The sequence below is a fragment of the Balaenoptera borealis genome, assembly GCF_965194805.1.
Source record: "Balaenoptera borealis genome assembly, chromosome: 5".
Taxonomy (NCBI): Eukaryota; Metazoa; Chordata; class Mammalia; order Artiodactyla; family Balaenopteridae; genus Balaenoptera; species Balaenoptera borealis.
Genome location: NC_138862.1, coordinates 45,540,380 through 45,559,666, shown reverse-complemented (window position 1 = coordinate 45,559,666; position 19,287 = coordinate 45,540,380). Strand labels below are relative to the sequence as shown.

Sequence of the window (19,287 nt, the reverse complement as noted above, 5' to 3'; positions counted from 1 at the left end):
TCAAATTAAATCATGTATAAGCCAGAATGACTTCCCCATACCTCAATATGTGAAAATTTCTTCCATCATTTTCCCCTTTTAATTGTAAATCTTTTCACAGAAAGCATTGATAATCAACATATTTTTTCCAGCATTGCCAGAGTGGCTCAGTTGCTTGCTCTGGGTCCATTCATGTCTCTCGGTGCTGGGCCTAATTTTTGTTTATATATTGGCCTAGTTATCCATGTTGGGGGAAAACTAATCAGACATAAAAAACAAGTACAGAGCTATGCTGATGGGGAAACATTTTATGGGCTATATATTTTATCACTTACACCCAATTGTCACATAAGCATTGTACATGTGCTTTTAGCAGTAAACTTAAAGCCAGCAGTGATACACATAATAAATATTTATACTCTGTGATAACTTTATTAGACAATTTTTTCCATCCTGAACAATGAGGTCAAAAATATGGTTTGAAGCAAAACAACAGCTTTCCATTAGAATTTTTAAAATTTCTTACCCAGTTTAGCAGTATGATCTGAAAGTCATCAAACGTTTTTCATATAATTTAACACACCAAATAATTCTAGTTACTTTAATATTTTTTCTAAGATGCCTAGGGGCCCATAGGAATACTCAAAGTTAGTTAGAGAAAGAAACATAAAAATCCGTTATCAAAAGCAGCTCAATATTCCAGGAAAATTCTGTTCTCTTAATGGGGAGAAAGAAAAGCAAATTCCAGTCTTGTATCAGGTTACTATTAATAAAAAAGATCATTTACCTAATTAAATTAATCTAATCTTAATCCTGACAATGTACAAATTTTTTTTTCTCAAAGTTCCTTTTTCATAAACCTTTTATCACTTTCTGGATCCACATTAATTCATCCCTTATTTTCCCTAACATAAGCAACGAGTTCTAGGACAAAATTTTTTTCTTTTTTTCCTCAACAAATATATTTCTGGTCTTTGCACCTTCTTCAGTGGCAACACATATCATACTTGCTTTGTACACTGAAATGTTTTCCCTATCATTTTAGTAGCTTTAATTACATATTACCATTTTAATCTTCAAAAGATCCTAACAAAACCAAGAAACAAGTAATTGAACGGTTATACCAGCATTTTCTGATTGGCAAACTTAAGAACATATTCCATAACCTCTAAAAACATACATTTTTTTTCATAGCACAATTTCTGTTTAATGTGGTAGAAGACGTGTGTTTAATAACCCAAACATCTTTTGAAGTTCTACTAATTAACCCAAAGCTGAAGTCTCAGGCAAAGTGGGCTGTGTTTGTATTTTAAGGACCTGATAAGACTTAACTTCAAGCTTTCTCCTAGGCATATTTTTGTTCTCTCAGGGTCAGAATTCTGAAAACAGTATTTTATCAAGCTAGCTCTCTCTAACTGCATATGCAAAAAGAACCAGTTTGGGAGCTTTAAAAGAGTTTCATCTTAACTAATTTCCTCTGGAGTCTGAAGAATACTGTTGCCATACATTGCTTAAAAAACATCTTTATTTTTCTTTTTTTTATAGCTAAAATTTTTCTAATGAATTGAACCTGAATTTTCCTTTTTACAAAAGACAACAAAGATACCAATCACCAAATGGAATATACATTCATACACCAGAAGACATACCTGTCACAAATCTGCCAAGAGGATGACCTATACAAGTCCCAAACAAACATTTCCCCAACACAAAGGGTCCCTGACACCAGACACATGTCAGAAACAATTGGCAAAAATGCCCAATAGCACTTCGTGCTCACAAACGGCAATCAATGTCAGACACACATCAGAACCAACGGCAAAATGTCCAAATAGCACTTTGTGCTCAAGAGAAGTTTGCCCGGGTGCGCACGGGTGGACTTACTCGGTCTTGGAGCTCATCAGCTTGTCCAGATGCATGTTTCTGTTCCACCAAGGAAAAGCGTAAGTTGGCAGCCAGTGCCAAGCAGGGGAGAAACAGGGAGGATCCCCAAAACAATGGTTTTGTCAGCTGCTAGGAACGTCCCACCCAATCCCTCTCTTGAGGCCAGCTAGCCATGAGCAGCTGGCTCATTGCAACCATCTTGGCGCATTGCTGTGGCCGTTGGCTCTGGAAAACACTGGGGAGCCAGATGTCGGGAGAGCGCAGCCCCGTGTTGGACGCGAAATAAACTGTTACCGGAAGTGCGGGTCCCACTGCTCGGCCACTCAAAAGCCAATAAAGAGGCAAGGTTGGTGGAAAGGAAAGGTTTGGTGGCCAGCAACAGGGGGGAGGGGGAGGGCAGACTCCTGTCCAAAGGCTGACTCCCCCCACTGACAATCAGTGGGCAAGAGCTTTTATAGACAGAGGGAGGGGGTACATGCAGAAACAGCACAGTAGGCTCTGACAGTCATCTTGAAATTAGTCATGCAGTGCTGAGATCAGCATTATCTTGATTGTTTTAAATAGAGTTAGTCTTTAGTTCCAGGGTCAGTTTGTTCCCACTTCTTTGAGGCCAGTTCTTGGAATTGTGGCAGCTTATGTCATGTCTACAGGCTGGTCATCATGTAGTTAACTTCTTCCACCTGGTGGGGGTTTTAGTATCTATAAGACAGCTCACAGGATATGGCTCAGAATATTATCTACAGCCCTTGAGGAGGAACTTGGGCAATGTCCTTGACTTTGCTTAATGACTGAACTATTATTATTTGGTCTCATTTGACTGTTTTCCTTTATGTCTGCATTTTCTCACTTCTCTGATTAAATTTACTGTTTGGTTAAAGTTCTTCCACAGACAAAAGGCAGGCTGAGGACTTGGGGCGATTGGGGCGATTGGTGGAAGAACGATAGGGTCCTGTTCTGTTTCACTATGTCATATTAAAACCAATGTTGTCTAAAATTAATAATAAAGTCTGGAAGAAAATGCCACAGTCTTGAAAGGACAAATGACTAGATTGAAGAGAAAAAGCATATATATGAAGAGGAAGTTGCCTTTATAATCATGAATGAAATAAAACTAAGCTAAAATAAAACTAACACATGGTAGATAGTAATTTTTGAGATAGCAGTAAGTTAAGAAGCAGATGAAAAATTGTATTTGAAAGTTATTTAAAGAAGGGAACAGAAAAATTTTTTAAATTTTAAAATATTTTCAAGACCTTTAAAATAAGAGAGTATCAAACAGAAACAAATTTAGATGAAAATGAAATTGACATAGAAAGAGCAGGCAGAAGTAAATAAGGAGCAGTACATGATTTTAATGGGCATTTTAGGCAGAATTGACATTTCAGAAAATAAATGAGCAATATTCTGGACAATTCAAAAGTTTTCTTAATCTCATCAGATGAAGACCAGTGCCAATTATTTGACAGCTCTCCTTGGAGATATGAGCATCAGATATGTGGTCATTCCTCCTCTGAGCTCCAATGTTCTGGAAACACCACCTTTTGCCTTTTGTCCTCCTAACTGAGAGGTTGTAACTTCTTTCTGCAGTTTTTACTCTCTGGGATACCTCAGCATCCTTCTTTTTTCACCTTTATTCTCTTTTAGGATATAACTATGTTTCTAATTCCCCATACTGGGACTTCCCTGGTGGTGCAGCGCTTAGGAATCCACCAGGCAATTCAGGGGACATGGGTTTGAGTCCTAGTCTGGGAAGATCCCACATGCTGCGGAGCAACTAAGCCCATGAGCCACAACTACTGAGCCTGCACTTTAGAGTTCGCGAGCCACAACTACTGAGTCTGTGTGCTACAACTACTGAAGCCCTCACGCCTACAGCCCATGCTCTGCAACAAGAGAAGCCACCAAAATGAGAAGGCCGTGAACTGCAAAGGAGAGTAGCTCCTGCTTGCCGCAACTAGGAAAAGACCGCACGCAGCAACAAAGACCCAACACAGCCAAAAAAAAAACAAACAAAATCCCTGTATTAAATCTTTTTTTTTTCTTTTTTAATAGCTCTTTATTGGAGTATAATTACTTCACAAGACTGTGTTAGTTTCTGTTGTACAACAAAGCGAACCAGCCATATGCATACACATGTCCCGATATCCCCTCCCTCTTGAACCTCCCTCCCATCCTCCCTATCCCACCCATATAGGTCATTGCAAAGCATTGGGCTGAACTCCCTATGCTATGCTGCTGCTTCCCACCAGCCAATTATGTTACATTCCGTAGTGTATGTATGTTGATGCTACTCTCACTTCGCTCCTGCTTCATCCTCCCGCACCATGCCAAGTCAATTTTCTATGTATATCTCTTTATTCCTGCCCTGCAATTAGGTTCATCAGTACCATTTTTTTATATTTTTAGATTCCATATACATGTGTTAGCATATGGTATTTGTTTTTTTCTTTCTGACTTACTTTACTCTGTATGACAGACTCTAGGTCCATCCACCCCACTACAAATAGCTCAATTTCATTTCTTTTTATGGCTGAGTAATATTCCATTGTATATATGTGCCACATCTTCTTTATCCATTCATCTGTCGATGGAGATTTAGGTTGGTTCCATGTCCTGGTTATTGTAAATAGTGCTGCAATGAACATTGTGGTACACGTCTCCTATTGAATTATGGTTTTCTTAGGGTATATGCACAGTAGTGAGATTGCTGGGTCATATGGTAGTTCTATTTTTAGTTTTTTAAGGAACCTCCATACTGTTCTCCATAGAGGCTGTACCAATTTACATTCCCACCAACAGTGGAGGAGGGTTCCCTTTTCTCCACACCCTCTCCAGCATTTATTGTTTGTACATTTTTTGATGATGGCCACTCTGACTGGTGTGAGGTGATACCTCACTGTAGTTTTGATTTGCATTTCTCTAATGATTAGTGATGTTGAGCATCCTTTCATGTGTTTGTTGGCAATCTGTGTATCTGCTTTGGAGAAATGTCTATTTAGGTCTTCTGCCCATTTTTGGATTGTGTTGTTTGTTTTTTTGATATTGAGCTGCATGAGCTGCTTGTAAATCTTGGAGATTAATCCTTTGTCAGTTGCTTCATTTGCAAATATTTTCTCCCATTCTGAGGGTTGTCTTTTCGTCTTGTTTATGGTTTCCTTTGCTGTGCAAAAGCTTTGAAGTTTCATTAGGTCGCATTTGTTTATTTTTGTTTTTATTTCCATTTCTCTAGGAGGTGGGTCAAAAAGGATCTTGCTGTGATTTATGTCATAGAGTGTTCTGCCTATGTTTTACTCTAAGAGTTCTATAGTGTCTGGCCTTACATTTAGGTCTTTAATCCATTTTGAGTTTATTTTTGTGTATGGTGTTAGGGAGTGTTCTAATTTCATTCTTTTACATGTAGCTGTCCAGTTTTCTCAGCACCACTTATTGAAGAGGCTGTCTTTTCTCCATTGTATGTTCTTGCCTCCTTTGCCATAAATTAGGTGCCCATGTGTGCGTGGGTTTATCTCTGGGCATTCTATCTTGTACCAATGATCTATATTTCTATTTTTGTGCCAGTGCCATCCTGTCTTGATTATTGCAGCTTTGTTGTATAGTGTGAAGTCAGGGAGCCTGATTCCTCCAACTCCGTTTTTCTTTCTCAAGATTGCTTTGGCTATTCAGGGTCTTTTGTGTTTCCATACGAATTATAAATTTTTTTTGTTCTAATTCTGTGAAGAATGCCATTGGTAGTTTGATAGGGATTGCACTGAATCTGTAGATTGCTTTGGGTAGTAGAGTCATTTTCACAATACTGAGTCTTCCAATCCAAGAGCATGGTATACTTCTCCATCTGTTTATGTCATCTTTGATTTCCTTCATCAGTGTTTTATAGTTTTCTGAGTAAAATGCTTTCGCCTCTTTAGGCAGGTTTATTCCTAGGTATTTTATTCTTTTTGTTGCAATGGTAAATGAGAGTGTTTCCTTAATTTCTCTTTCTGATTTTTTGTGGTTGGTGTATAGGAATGCCAGAGATTTCTGTGCATTAATTTTGTATCCTGCAACCTTAACAAATTCATTGATTAGTTCTAGTAGTTTTCTGGTGGCATCTTTAGGATTTTCTATGTATATTATCATGTCATCTGCAAACAGTGACAGTTTTACTTCTTCTTTTCCAATTTGTATTCCTTTTATTTCTTTTTCTTTTTTAATTGCTGTGGCTAGGACTTCCAAAACTATGTTTAATAAGAGTGGTGAGAGTGGATATCCTTGTCTTGTTCCTGATCTTAGTGGAAATGCTTTCAGTTTTTCACCACTGAGTATGATGCTTGCTATGGGTTTGTCATATATGGCCTTTATTATGTTGAGGTAGGTTTCGTCTATGCCCACTTTCTGGAGAGTTTTTAATCATAAATGTGTGTTGAATTTTGTCAAAAGCTTTTTCTGCATCTACTGAGATGATCGTATGGTTATTATTCCTTAATTTGTTAATGTGGTGTATCACAGTGATTTATTTGCGTATATTGAAGAATCCTTGCATCCCTGGCACAAATCCCACTTGATCATGATGTATGATCCTTTTAATGTACTGTTGGATTCTGTTTGCTAGTATTTTGTTCAGGATTTTTGCATCTATGTTCATTGGTGATATTGGCCTGTAGTTTTCTTTCTTTGTGACATCATTGCCTGGGTTTGTTATCAGGGTGATGGTGGCTTTGTAGAATGAATTTGGGAGTGTTTCTCCCTCCCAAATGACTCTACTACCCAAAGCAATTTTTGGGGAGAGTTTGAAAAGGATAGTGTTAGCTCTTTTCCTAATGATTGATAGAATTCGCCTCTGAAGCCATTTGGTCCTGGACTTTTGTTTGTTGGAAGATTTTTAATTATGGTTTCAATTTCATTACTTGTGATAGGTCTGTTTATATTTTCTAATTATTCCTGGTTCAGTCTTGGAAAATGGTATCTTTCCAAGAATTTGTCCATTTCTTCGTGGTTGTCCATTTCACTGGCATATAGTTGTTTGTAGTAGTCTCTTATAATCCTTTGTACTTCTGCAGTTTCAGTTGTGATTTCTCCTTTTTCATTTCTAATTTTATTGATTTGCGTTCTTTCCTTTCTTTCTTGATGAGTCTGGCTGAGGGTTTATCAATTTTGTTTATCTTTTCAAAGAACCAGCTTTTAGTTTTATCAATCTTTGCTATTGTTTCTTCATTTCTATTTAATTTATTTCTGCTCTGATCTGTATGATTTCTTTCCTTCTACTGACTTCGGGTTTTCTTTGTTCTTCTTTCTCTAGTTGTTTTAAGTGTAGAGTTAGATTGTTTATTTGAGATTTTTCTTGTTTCTTGAGGTGAGATTGTATTTGTATTGCTATAAACTTCCATCTTAGAACTGCTTTTGCTGCGTCTGATAGGTTTTGGGTCATCGTGTTTCCATTGTCATTTGTTTCTATGTATTTTTTTATTTCTTCTTTGATTTCTTCAGTGATCTCTTGGTTATTTGGTAGTGCACTGTTTAGCCTCCATTTACTTCTGTTTTTTACAGTTTTTTTCCTGTAACTGATTTCCAGTCTCATAGCGTCGTGGTCAGAAAAGATACTTGATACGATTTCAGTTTTCTTAAATTTTCCGAAGCTTGATTTGTGGCTCAAGATGTGATCTATCCTGGAGACTGTTCCATGTGCAGTTGAGAAGAAAGTGTATTCTGCCACTTTTGGGTGGAATGTTCTATAAATATCAATTAGATCTATCTGGTCTATTGTGTCATTTAAAGCTTGTGTTTCTTTATTTATTTTCATTTTGGATGATCTGTCCATTGGTGTAAGTGGGTTCTTAAAGTCCCCTACGATTATCATGTTACTGTCGATTTCTCCTTTCATGGTTGTATGCATTTGCCTTATGTATTGAGGTGCTCCTATGTTGGGTGCATATATATTTATAATTGTTATATCTTCTTCTTGGATTGATCCCTTGATCATTATGTAGTATCCCTCCTTATCTTTTGTAACAGTCTTTATTTTAAAGTCTATTTTATCTGATACGAATATTGATACTCCAGCTTTCTTTTGATTTCCATTTGCATGGGATATCTTTTTTTCCATCCCTTCACTTTCAGTATGTATGTGTCCCTGGGTCTGAAGTGGGCCTCTTGTAGACAGCATATATATGGGTGTTGTTTTTGTATCCATTCAGCCAGTGTCTTTTGGTTGGGGCATGGAATCCATTTACATTCAAGGTTATTATCGATATGTATGTTCCTATTACCATTTTCTTAATTGTTTTGGGTTTGTTTTTGTGGGTATTTTTCTTCTCTTTTGTTTCCGGCTTAAAGAAGTTTCTTTAGCATTTGTTGTAGAGCTGGTTTGGTGATGCTGAATTCTCTTAGCTTTTGCTTGTCTGAAAAGCTTTTGACTTCTCCATCGAATCTGAATGAGATCCTTGCTGGGTAGAGTAATGTTGGTTGTAGGTTTTTCTCTTTCATCTCTTTAAGTATATCCTGCCACTCTCTTCTGGCCTCCAGAGTGTCCACTGAAAAATCAGCTAATAACTTTATGGGGTTTCCTTTGTGTGTTATTTTTTGTTTTTCCCTTGCTGCTTTTAATATTTTTTCTTTGAATTTAATTTTTGTTAGTTTGATTAGTATGTGTCTTGGTGTGTTTTCCTAGGTTTTATCCTGTATGGGACTCTCTGTGCTTCCTGGAGTTGGGTGACTATTTCCTTTCCCATGTTAGGGAAGTTTTCCACTATAATCTCTTCAAATATTTTCTCAGACCCTTTCTATTATTCTTCTTCTGGGACCCCTATAATTAGAATGTTGGTGTGTTTATTGTTGTTCCAGAGGTCTCTGAGATTGTCTTCAATTCTTTTCATTTTTTTTATTTTGCTCCTCGGCAGTTATTTCCACCATTTTGTCTTACAGGTCACTTATTCATTCTTCTGCCTCAGTTTTTCTGTTATTGATGCAGATGTTGCTTTAACATCAGGAGATGGGAGATTTCAAACTGTACATTTAAAAAGGAAACTTAAAAATGTTCACTATTATAATATTACTGAGATAGATATTTTCTATGTAAATAAATTGGAATTATATTTTTATTATAAATTCATAGACAGATTCCCCTTTTTAAATACTCTGTGATTAGTCCATGTGAGTTTTTATATTTGATTCACTTCATAGTTGAAATATGTCAGTAAATACTTTTTTCCTATAAGAGTATAATGATAACTGTTGAATAGCTCAGACTTTTCATTTCTTTCACATACGAAATGCAAGTTGTCTGGGTATAAAAGTTTGTGTCACAATATTTCCCCCTCAACACTTAGCGCACTTTGAAGGCTGAGAAGTTCCCTGGATGTGCTGCCGGCAGACTGTGAATCTCTTTCGCTTGTGAGCATAATTTTAGGCATGTGAGAATATGTGTATATGTATTTCTCAAAGTGGTCAGTGACTATAGAGGGTAAAGAAGTCCATACGTAGGAAGCACCTTCTAGCATTTATTCTGACGATAGGCCTGATAAATTTTTTGTCAATAATTATTTTTACTATCACAAAACCTGCAAGATATATATTTTAAAATCCTTGTGTTAAAGGAAAAAAAGGTATATATAACCAAAACATGTCTCCAGATTGTTTCTAGGCAATATAAATGAGATCTTTTCATTCTGTAGATCAGGTTTTAAATTTTGTGACGACTATTATAGGTCTGTCTTCAATGACTTCTGGATACTTCCTAAGGTGCACCTGTATGGTAGAGTTGCTCTCTATCCTCCCATGGACTTCTGTCTCACTGCTTTAATAATTTTTCTATTCCTAAAAATGCTGAATCAGCTTTTAAAATGTGTATGCAACAGTATTCATTTAGTTTGTCATTTCTCCATTTCCTATCACATCAAGTTTTATTATTCTTTATCACATAATTGTTTTTCTGATGTCTTTAATTAGTATGTCTACATTCTCATTTCACATCCAACTTTTTTTTTTACCTTATGCTTTTTTCCCCCATGAGATCAAAGCCCATACTTTTGAAAATCATAAATATTTTTCTCTGTTTCTCGTTTCTAAATTAAAAAGATTTTCAGAGGTCTGAACTTCTTCCTAATCATCTATATTATGTTTTTTTCCTTGGTTCTGAAATATTTTTAATTGGTCACATGACGGCTTTGGGTTCTGTTGTTAACTGTTTTTCAAATGAAAAATCTCTCCAGGTGAACTTTGGCAATACACAGGACATGAAAACTGTCTTTGTCACACTTTTATCCATGTGGGTCCCTGTGTCATCTACTTAGACTCAGAGCTGGACAACAGGTGGATGTGCCTGAATATTCAGATTCTAGATGATTTTTATCAAATGTAATTGCACTAAACATTCTCCTATCCTCATTACCTGAGTCTCTGGTACCCTGATAATATTAAATCTGCATCATAAATTTTTACTTATACTCTTCTTATCTTCCCCAAACTGCTACCAGCATAATTCATTCATTTCTTGGCATCATTTTCCTTACTTCCTGTTTTTCTGATGAGTATAAATCCCTGAATGACTGTAGAAAGTAATAGTGCTGGCAAGAAGTCTCATTGACTCAAAAAAAGGAGCACCCACCAGGCAGAAATGATTTGCCAATGTTCCAGTTTAGATATTGCATTTCTGAAGCAAAATAGACAGTGGGCCTGGTTCCACCTGTAAGGAGCATGGAAGTCACCACTCCATCCCAAAAAGAAGTAATAATCTGAACAGACTGAAAAATCAACAACTCTTCTTGGATTCATAAAAGAGATGAAGTCAGAGGGCAAACCACTGCTCCCAAATTAGAGGGACAGACAGACAAATACAGGGAGTCCCGGCTTACTGGAGCAGAGACTCAAGAACAGAAACTGCTGTGGAAACCAGTGTTGTGGTAGGAAAACCTGAACTGTAATTGACAAATTGCTGGAGGCTCAATATGGACAACTCTGGAGAGTTAAAAACTCCAGGGCTTCCAGTGATAGAAGAACTCCCATACTTTGTGAATTTTACCTCCAGGTTCTTGCACTAAAACTTGGAGAAAAAATCCCTCATGCTTCAGGCAGCAGTAGGAGAAAAGGAACTATTTTGAAATATGCTACAACACTCTGTTCTTAATAAGATCTGCCCTCAGGGGCAACTAGTTAACCAGAGCCTAACCTGCTGATGTATTCAGAGCCTAACTGACTTAGGGAAAAGAAATACTCAACCCAGCCCACTCTAGTCATCCTGTTCCACCTAAGCAGGGAGAAAAAAAAACCCTGAAGAATACTTGTGAAGTTCACAATCCAGAGGCACAGCCTCACGAAAAGACTGAGACCTAATCATAGGACTATGGCATGATTCCCCTCTTCCTCACCTCATCAGTACATTACTAAAGGGCTATTTATAGCAGTTTCTTTTACCTAATACTTCATGTCCATCTATTAAGAAAAATTACAAGGCATGGCGAAAGGCAAAAAACACAATTTGAATAGACAGAACAAGCATCAGAACTAGACACTGGAGAGATGTTAAAATTAGCAGACCAGGAATTTTAAACAACTATGATTAATATGATAAGGGCTTTAAAGGATAAAGTAGACAGCATGCAAGAACAGATGGGCAATATAAGCAGAGAGATGGAAAGAATCAAAAGTAATGCTAGAGGGCTTTCCTGGTGGCACACTGGTTAAGAATCCACCTGCCAATTCAGGGGACATGGGTTCGATTCCTGGTCTGGGAAGATCCCACATTCTGTGGAGCAACCAAGCCTGTGCTCCACAACTACTGAGCCTGAGCTCTAGAACTCGTGAGCCACAACTACTGAAGCCCACGTGCCACAGCTACTGAAGCCCGCACACCCTAGAGCCTATGCTCCACAACAAGAGAAGCCACCGCAATGAGAAGCCTGCGTACCTCAATGAAGAATAACCCCTGCTGACTGCAACTAGAGAAAGTCACGCACAGCAACAAAGACCCAACGCAGCCAAAAATAATAAAATAATAAAATAAATAAATAAATAGTAATGCTAGAAAGAAAAAAACATTGTTAACAGAAATAAAGAATGCCTTTATTGAGCTCAGTAGTAGACTGGACACAGCTGAGGAAAAAATCTCTGAGCTAGAGGATATACCAATAGAAACCTTAAAAATCGAAAAGCAAAGACAGCAAAGGCTGGATAAAACAATACTCAAGGACTGTGTGAAAACTACAAAAAGTGCAACATATGTATAAGAAGAATACCAAAAGGAGAAGAAATGGAAGAAGCAGAAGAAATATCTGAAACAATAATGACTGAGAATTCCCCCAAACTAATGTCAGACACCAAACCACAGATCCAGGAAGCAATGAAGGTAAATGTCAAAAAAACTACACTTAGACATACCACTTTCAAACTACAGAAGATAAAGTTAAAGAAAACGTCCTGAAGGAAGCCAGAGGAAAATAAAACACCTCACCTATAGAAGAACAAAGACAAAAATTACATCTGATTTCTCCTCAGAAACCATGCAAGAAAGAAGAGAGTAGAGTAAAATATTTAAAGTGTTTAGAGAAAAAACACCACCAACCTAGAATTCTCTAACCTGCAAAATTGTCCCTCAAAAGTGAAGGAGAAACAATGACTTTTTCAGACAAAGAAAAATTGAGGACATTTCTTGCCAGTTGACCTGCCTTGCAGGATGTTAAAAGAAGTTCTTTAGGGAGAGGAAAATAATATAGGTCAGAAACTCAGATCTACATAAAAAAGGAAGAACACTGAAGAAGGAATAAATGAAGTAAAATTAAAACATTCTTTTTATTCTTAATTGATCTAACACAAAATTTCTTCAAAATAATGATAGTAACAATGTATTCAATTATGTATGCTTACATATATATATGCTCATGTATACATCTTATGTATATATATGCTTATATGTATCATATATGTGCTTAAATATGCTTATATATAAGTGAAATGAATGACAACAATGATACAAGGGATGGGAAGGAGGAATTAGGATTATTTTTTTATTATAATGTACTCAGACTACTTGTGGAGTCCAATAGTGTTATCTGAAGGTAGATTTGGATTAGCTATAAATGCCTATTGCAAACTCTAGGGTAGCCACTAAAAAAACATAAAAAAGAAGTATAAGCAATATGCTAAGAAAGAAAAGAAAATAGAATCATATAAAATCTTTAATTAAAAATGATGAAAGGCAGAAAAAGAATGGAAGACAAAAATAAGAACAAAGAACAAAAGCAACAAATAGAAAACAGTGACAAATATGGTAGATAATAATCCAAATATATCAATAATCACTTTGAATGCCAATGATCTAAATGTTCCAATTAAAAGACAAAGATTGTCAAAATGAATCAAAGAAAGGCTGAAAACTCTCTTCACTTTCAGAAACGTAAACCAATGATAAGCATATTCAGCCTAGCTCTTTCTGCCTTAGACATTTAGAGAATCCTTTCAGATTCTGAAAACATGCTGTTACTCCTAATTGACTTCACACCTGGAAATATTCTTTTTTCACTATGTTTTTATATCTGTTTCATAGACATTTCAAAGAGAAATTGCAACACGTGATCAACCAGTTCTACTAGCCAGATAACCCAACTAGAAGCCTGCTTATTTCATTCTGAACACTTCCACGTGTAGGTCAGTTTATCTTTCTAAAGTAATTCCACGCCTAAGTTTTACTAAAATTAGTACCTTTGGGGGAAAAATCTGGATTGTATTTGTCTTGGTATCTCTATTATTATAACAGTGAAATATTAAAATCTAATGTTTTCCCCTCACTATTGTATGCCTCATACATAATTAATTGTTTACATTTACATTGTACAATTTGACGAGTTTCGACATATGTATACACCCGTAAACCAGCAAGATATCAGATATTTTTATTACCAGCAAAAGATTCCTCTGGCACCATTTGCAATCCCTTGCTCTCCCACAACTGTCCCAGACAAGTACTGATCCACCTTCTCTCAACATAGGTTAGGTTGCATTTTCTATGTTTTTATATGAATGAATAATACAGTATGCAATCTTTTTTGTATGTTTTTTTTTTTTCTTTTAGCAAAATAAATTGGGATTAATCCATGTTGGTGCATGTATTGGGTTGGCCAAAAAGTTTGTTTGGGTTTTTCCATAACCTCTTACGGAAAACCTGAATGAACTTTTTGGCCAACCCAATATTAGTAGTTTGTTCCTTTCAGCTGCTGAGTAATATTGCATTACTGATTTTTTTCAAGCATTAATTTTATATCTGTAGTAAGGGTTCAAATATTTAAAAACAGTATTTATTAACATGATACTTATATTTTCTCAGGAAATTAAGCACAGATGTATTACCTAGGATATGCACTGATCATCCTTTTTTCATAAGCTATGCCCTTAATTCTTCATAGTTATAGTTATAAAAAACTGATTAATTTGCTTTGTGGCTTAAATAAATAAGAGACAGAAGAAAATGTATATTCAGTAAATTTTACTCAATAGCTTTTTCCACCTTAGCCCCTCCCTCTTTCTCACCCTGATCCAGGATTTTATGGGAATAAAATGTGCTGAAGTTACCATTTAGCTACAAAGTTTAATACGCTAATAATTATGGAATTCACTGAATTCTCCCTAGTATTTTCTCAGTGATGCTAAACAGACCAATCTTAAATCAGAAACAACAGAAGCAGGAAGGGGTAGCTTAAAGATTAAGGCAACTTATTTCAAAAATACCCTCCACTTTATTATGTAAGGAGAAAAATAAAGGCCTATGTAACAGGATGGCCAGAGTATGTAGAAAGTATAAGGTTTTGTTGGGAAATGAGAGATATCCATTACTTTGTGGAGAGACTAAAGAGTTACAGTAAGAACCATTTTTGCCTTGTTTGCTGTTGTGTGCCCAATGCCTGCATGAGCTTAACACATCGTAGGTGCTCAATAAATATTTGTTCTATAAAGACATTAGGTCTAATAAGAAATATTAACGAAGATTATGCAAAGTCTCCAAAGCCAGAAAACAAGAAGTCATAAATACCATTAGAGAAGAGAGTAAATATTTAAAGTCAGTAGTGTAAATTGGAGAGAAAAAAAGTAGTGATGTGGGTGGATTGACAAGATGAGGAGAGATGGCATCAAGGAGAACATTCAGAAGACTGTTGCAATAACCCAGGCTTGAGGCAATGGGGGCCTGGGAAAGAGTGGTAATGAGAGGTACCAAAACAGGATGGTTCCTTTGGAAACTGATTTCTGATTGGTAGGTAAGAATGAGGATGTTAAAGGTGAAAGATGCAAAAGGGCAGGAGAGGAAAGGTTTTGAGTCTGGGCAACTGGGAGAATTGTGAAAGCACTTGTGAAAGTGGGAAGCTGGAAGGAGGGATTAATTTGGAAACAGGAGTGAAGAAGTATATGAGGTTTGGAACTTGTCTTAACTTTTACTTTAGTCCTTTAAGATATATAATGCACCTAGAATATAGAAAGTATTGAGAGAAACAGGAGTTCAAATAGCTATTACTTCCCTAGGTAAAGGAAAATAAAATCAGAGAACATATTTCAGTCTCTGAGAAAGCCTTGAAAAGTTTTACCTCTAGTGTAAAACAAAAGCCATGGATCTAACAGTGAAATAACACCTTCAAAGAAAACAAACAATTTTTCAAAGAATTATATATCCAACAAATGCTTCATATAAATCATTTTTCAATAATTTTACACAGCAAAAACAGCTGATTTATTTCTAAAAAAACAGGCAGAAGACATTCTTGTAGAGAAGAAAAAGTTTGCGTTACATGAGGGTATAAAATGAGATAGTTGTAATGGCTTTTTAAATTGACTACAATATATGAAGTCTTAGTGATATAAAGCAAGATGGTAATAAAAGATAAGTTCAGAATCAAACGGCATTTTCTTTTAAAAATGATCATCTCTAACTTTCAAATCACATTATAACAATTCAAAAGCACTATTTCTTTTTACAGATACTACTTCCTAAAAGGCTGAATAGTTAACTGACTTTGTGGCTGATGAATTCAAATAACAAGCCATTCTTGGATCAATTTTCTGACTTCAAGAGTAAATGACTTGTGAAATAATATTCTAATTTTACCTTATCTTTTAAAATGACTTACTTTCCTTATTAACAAAGAAATGGATGTGACCACAGTAGCTGGGAACTTACAAATTTTTCAACTACTCGACTCATTGGAAAAGAGGAATATTATCAGCTTATTCCCACAGCCTATTGTTGTGATTGATATTTTATGACTAAGCTGTCATCACAAGGCTGAAATGTGAGATCAGAGATATGGTGCATTTTTTAAATTGCAAAAAGGATGAAAAACTATATCTCATCCGAAATGTTTGTTCTTAATTTTGTTATAGCCATTTAAAATAAAAATGTACATTTCAAAGAGGGATTGAAATATACTATTCACTCCAAAATTACATTTCATAAATAGAAATTACTTTAAAAAAACCTCTTTAATAATGTAAATCACAAAAATGCCCTTAAGAAGATAATTTCAAGTGCAAGCCTACTGTTTATCATGAAATTTCATACACGCAAAGAGAAAAGGACAACAGTACAATGAATAAACATATGTCACCACCTAGTTTTAAAAAACAGGAAATTTGAAGGATTTGGTTTCCATATGTTTTTGTGTAATTAAAAACAAAACAAAACAACTTTCCAGATAAATGAGTCCCTTTTATAATAATCTCCTTAATCAAATTCTCTTGTGTTTTACCCCAAAAGTAACCATTAGCCTGGTTACTGGTATGTATCTTTTTCTGCAACATCCTTCTATGTTTACTATAAGCATATATATAAACTTAAAATGCATAATATAATATACTATTGTAATATGTAACAATACTATATATTGTACTATATATAATATAGTATAGTATGACATGTAGTATAAGGTGATAAAATCTTGTTTGGAGTGCTTTTAAAGTTTACTTAAAATGAATTATTTTACGTGTATTATGTCTTTAATTCAATGTTTCATTTTCTAAATTTCTAAATTTATGCCAACACATGTACATCTGGTTCATTCACTTTAACTGCTGTATAATATTTCATTGTATTACTATACTAAAACTTATTTACTTATTCCTATATTGATAAAATTATAGGTCCTTTTTAAATTATTGCTATTGAAACCAATGCGGCACTGAAAATCTCTGCCCACATCTCCTTGAGCACATGTGAGAATCTCTTTAAAGTGTGAATATAAGGGGCTTCCCTGGTGGCGCAGTGGTTGAGAATCTGCCTGCCAATGCAGGGCACACGGGTTCGAGCCCTGGTCTGGGAAGATCCCACATGCCACGGAGCAGCTGGGCCCGTGAGCCACAACTACTGAGCCTGCGCGTCTGGAGCCTGTGCTCTGCAACAAGAGAGGCCGCGATAATGAGAGGCCCGCGCACCGCGATGAAGAGTGGCCCCCACTTGCCGCAACTAGAGAAAGCCCTCGCACAGAAATGAAGACCCAACACAGCCATAAATAAATAAACAACTGATTCCATTAAAAAAAAAAAAATTTAAAGTGTGAATATAAAAGTAGAATTGCATTTGTATGAAGTATATACACATCTTCATACCATCTTACTCTCCAAAGAGATTATACCAATTGACTGGCTCCTGAACAATGCATGAAAGTTTCACTTTCCCTACATCTTTGTCTATATGTTTATTTTTAAGAATCAAATTTAAAATTGACATAGAGTTTGAACTTAATGTACCTTTCACATAAAACAAATTAGCTAAAATGCTATGCTGAATTTGATATTTATAATGAAAAGGCTTTAGGACCCATGAATCCCTCAGATAATTGTGGATCTTCTTGCATGGATTAAACATATTTAGCTACAGTAAAATTCAGCTATGGATGGGACCAGATTTTTCATCTCCCACCCTTATTCATGATCCCAGAAATAGAAGGAATTATAATTCTCTAGCATCCAACAACGGAAACAAATCAGATGATTGCCTTACATTCCAGTTCCAGGCATGCTTGCCTTACGTCTCAGCTCCATCTCTCATTAGCTACATGATCTTACACAACTTATTCAAACTCTCTGAACTTCAGATTCTCTCTGAAAAATGGTGATTATAACTGCATCCTTACAGTATTGTTTCAAAAACGTAAATCAGATAACATTTTTAATACACAAAGCACAATGCTTAGCACAGAGTAAATTAGAACATGTTCATTCGTCATACTGTATAGAGTTGTGCAAACTGTCATGTTAAATCTCATAAAAGACCCTTTAATATATAATAGTCACTATACATTTCCTCCTTTCCTTTAGATTCCATAGCATTTAAACTATTACAGTGATATCAGTTAGTATTTAACAAATATTGTCTCCCAAAAACCCTGAAGTTCATTTGGTATATACTGTGGCTTTACATGGTATGCAAATGACTAAGTACATCTAACTTGCTGAGTACAGCCATAATATAGCAGCACTATAAGAGTGGCAGAAAAAAAAGTGGCAGACAAGTATGTCAGGACTATACATTTTCCTTGTTATACTATGGACTGTTTGGGGTCAGGATTTTCTCTTATTCACATTTATATTCCTAAGACTGGCACATAGTCAGCATTCTTATATGCTAGATGAATGAATGAATGAATGAATGAATGAAAACTATTATTAATATTTCTTCCTGTGCTAATTTTTAGAAACATTGAGAGTTTTGAGTTGGAAAGTATTCCTTGGCAGAATCAGATCACCTTCTTCATAAATGGAAGCACCAAGTCTCTATTCGTGCATCTGTCATCACAAGTAGTATATTATAGGTTCCAAATCTCAATTTGGCTGAGTTTGCTACCACAGCAGCAGCAAATGCCATACGACTGAAAATAGGGGGTGGTGGAGGGTGAAGGGATCACTCTAATGCTTTGCTGTCAATTTCAAATCAACAGTTATTTGTTTTTTATTGTTAGGCACTGAAGGGACTAAAATGGTATATATGGTCCCTGCTTTCATAAAGCTACTGTCCTTATGGAGAGAATAGAAGATTGATAAGTTTGATTTTTTTTCACCTGGTAGCTTGTTGTTATATATTAGCAGCCTGAAAATAAAAGTAGCATACTGCAAAATATGGTAAATAACTAGGGCTGTCACTCTAGATGTTATTTACAACCAGCAAAATATAGGAAAGACACATATTGATTATTAGTATATAAATGTTTTAAAGACAGAAATTAAATTCTGGCCGTGAAATGTATTACTGTGTCAATCAGTAGGACTCATAGGTCGCATAAAACAAGGAGGTCCAAGGAGCAAGGAATGGAAATCAAAACGAAAATCATATTGAATTTAAGGCAAAAAGCTGATGCCAGCCACCTAAGCCAGGTTGGTCATTATCTGATGGTCCCTAGTCTTGCCTATATCAGTAATTGGAACCACCATTTACCCAGCTGCTAAAGACAGAAATTTGAAAGTCAACCATGATTCCTCCTT

The 19,287-nt window shown here is 35.8% G+C and overlaps 1 protein-coding gene across 1 annotated transcript in view; it reads right to left on the bottom strand.

The window, feature by feature from the left end:
* Nucleotides 1-19,287, bottom strand: part of EPHA6 (EPH receptor A6) — an 851,091-nt gene that overhangs the window by 368,241 nt on the left and 463,563 nt on the right. The window lies entirely within an intron of this gene.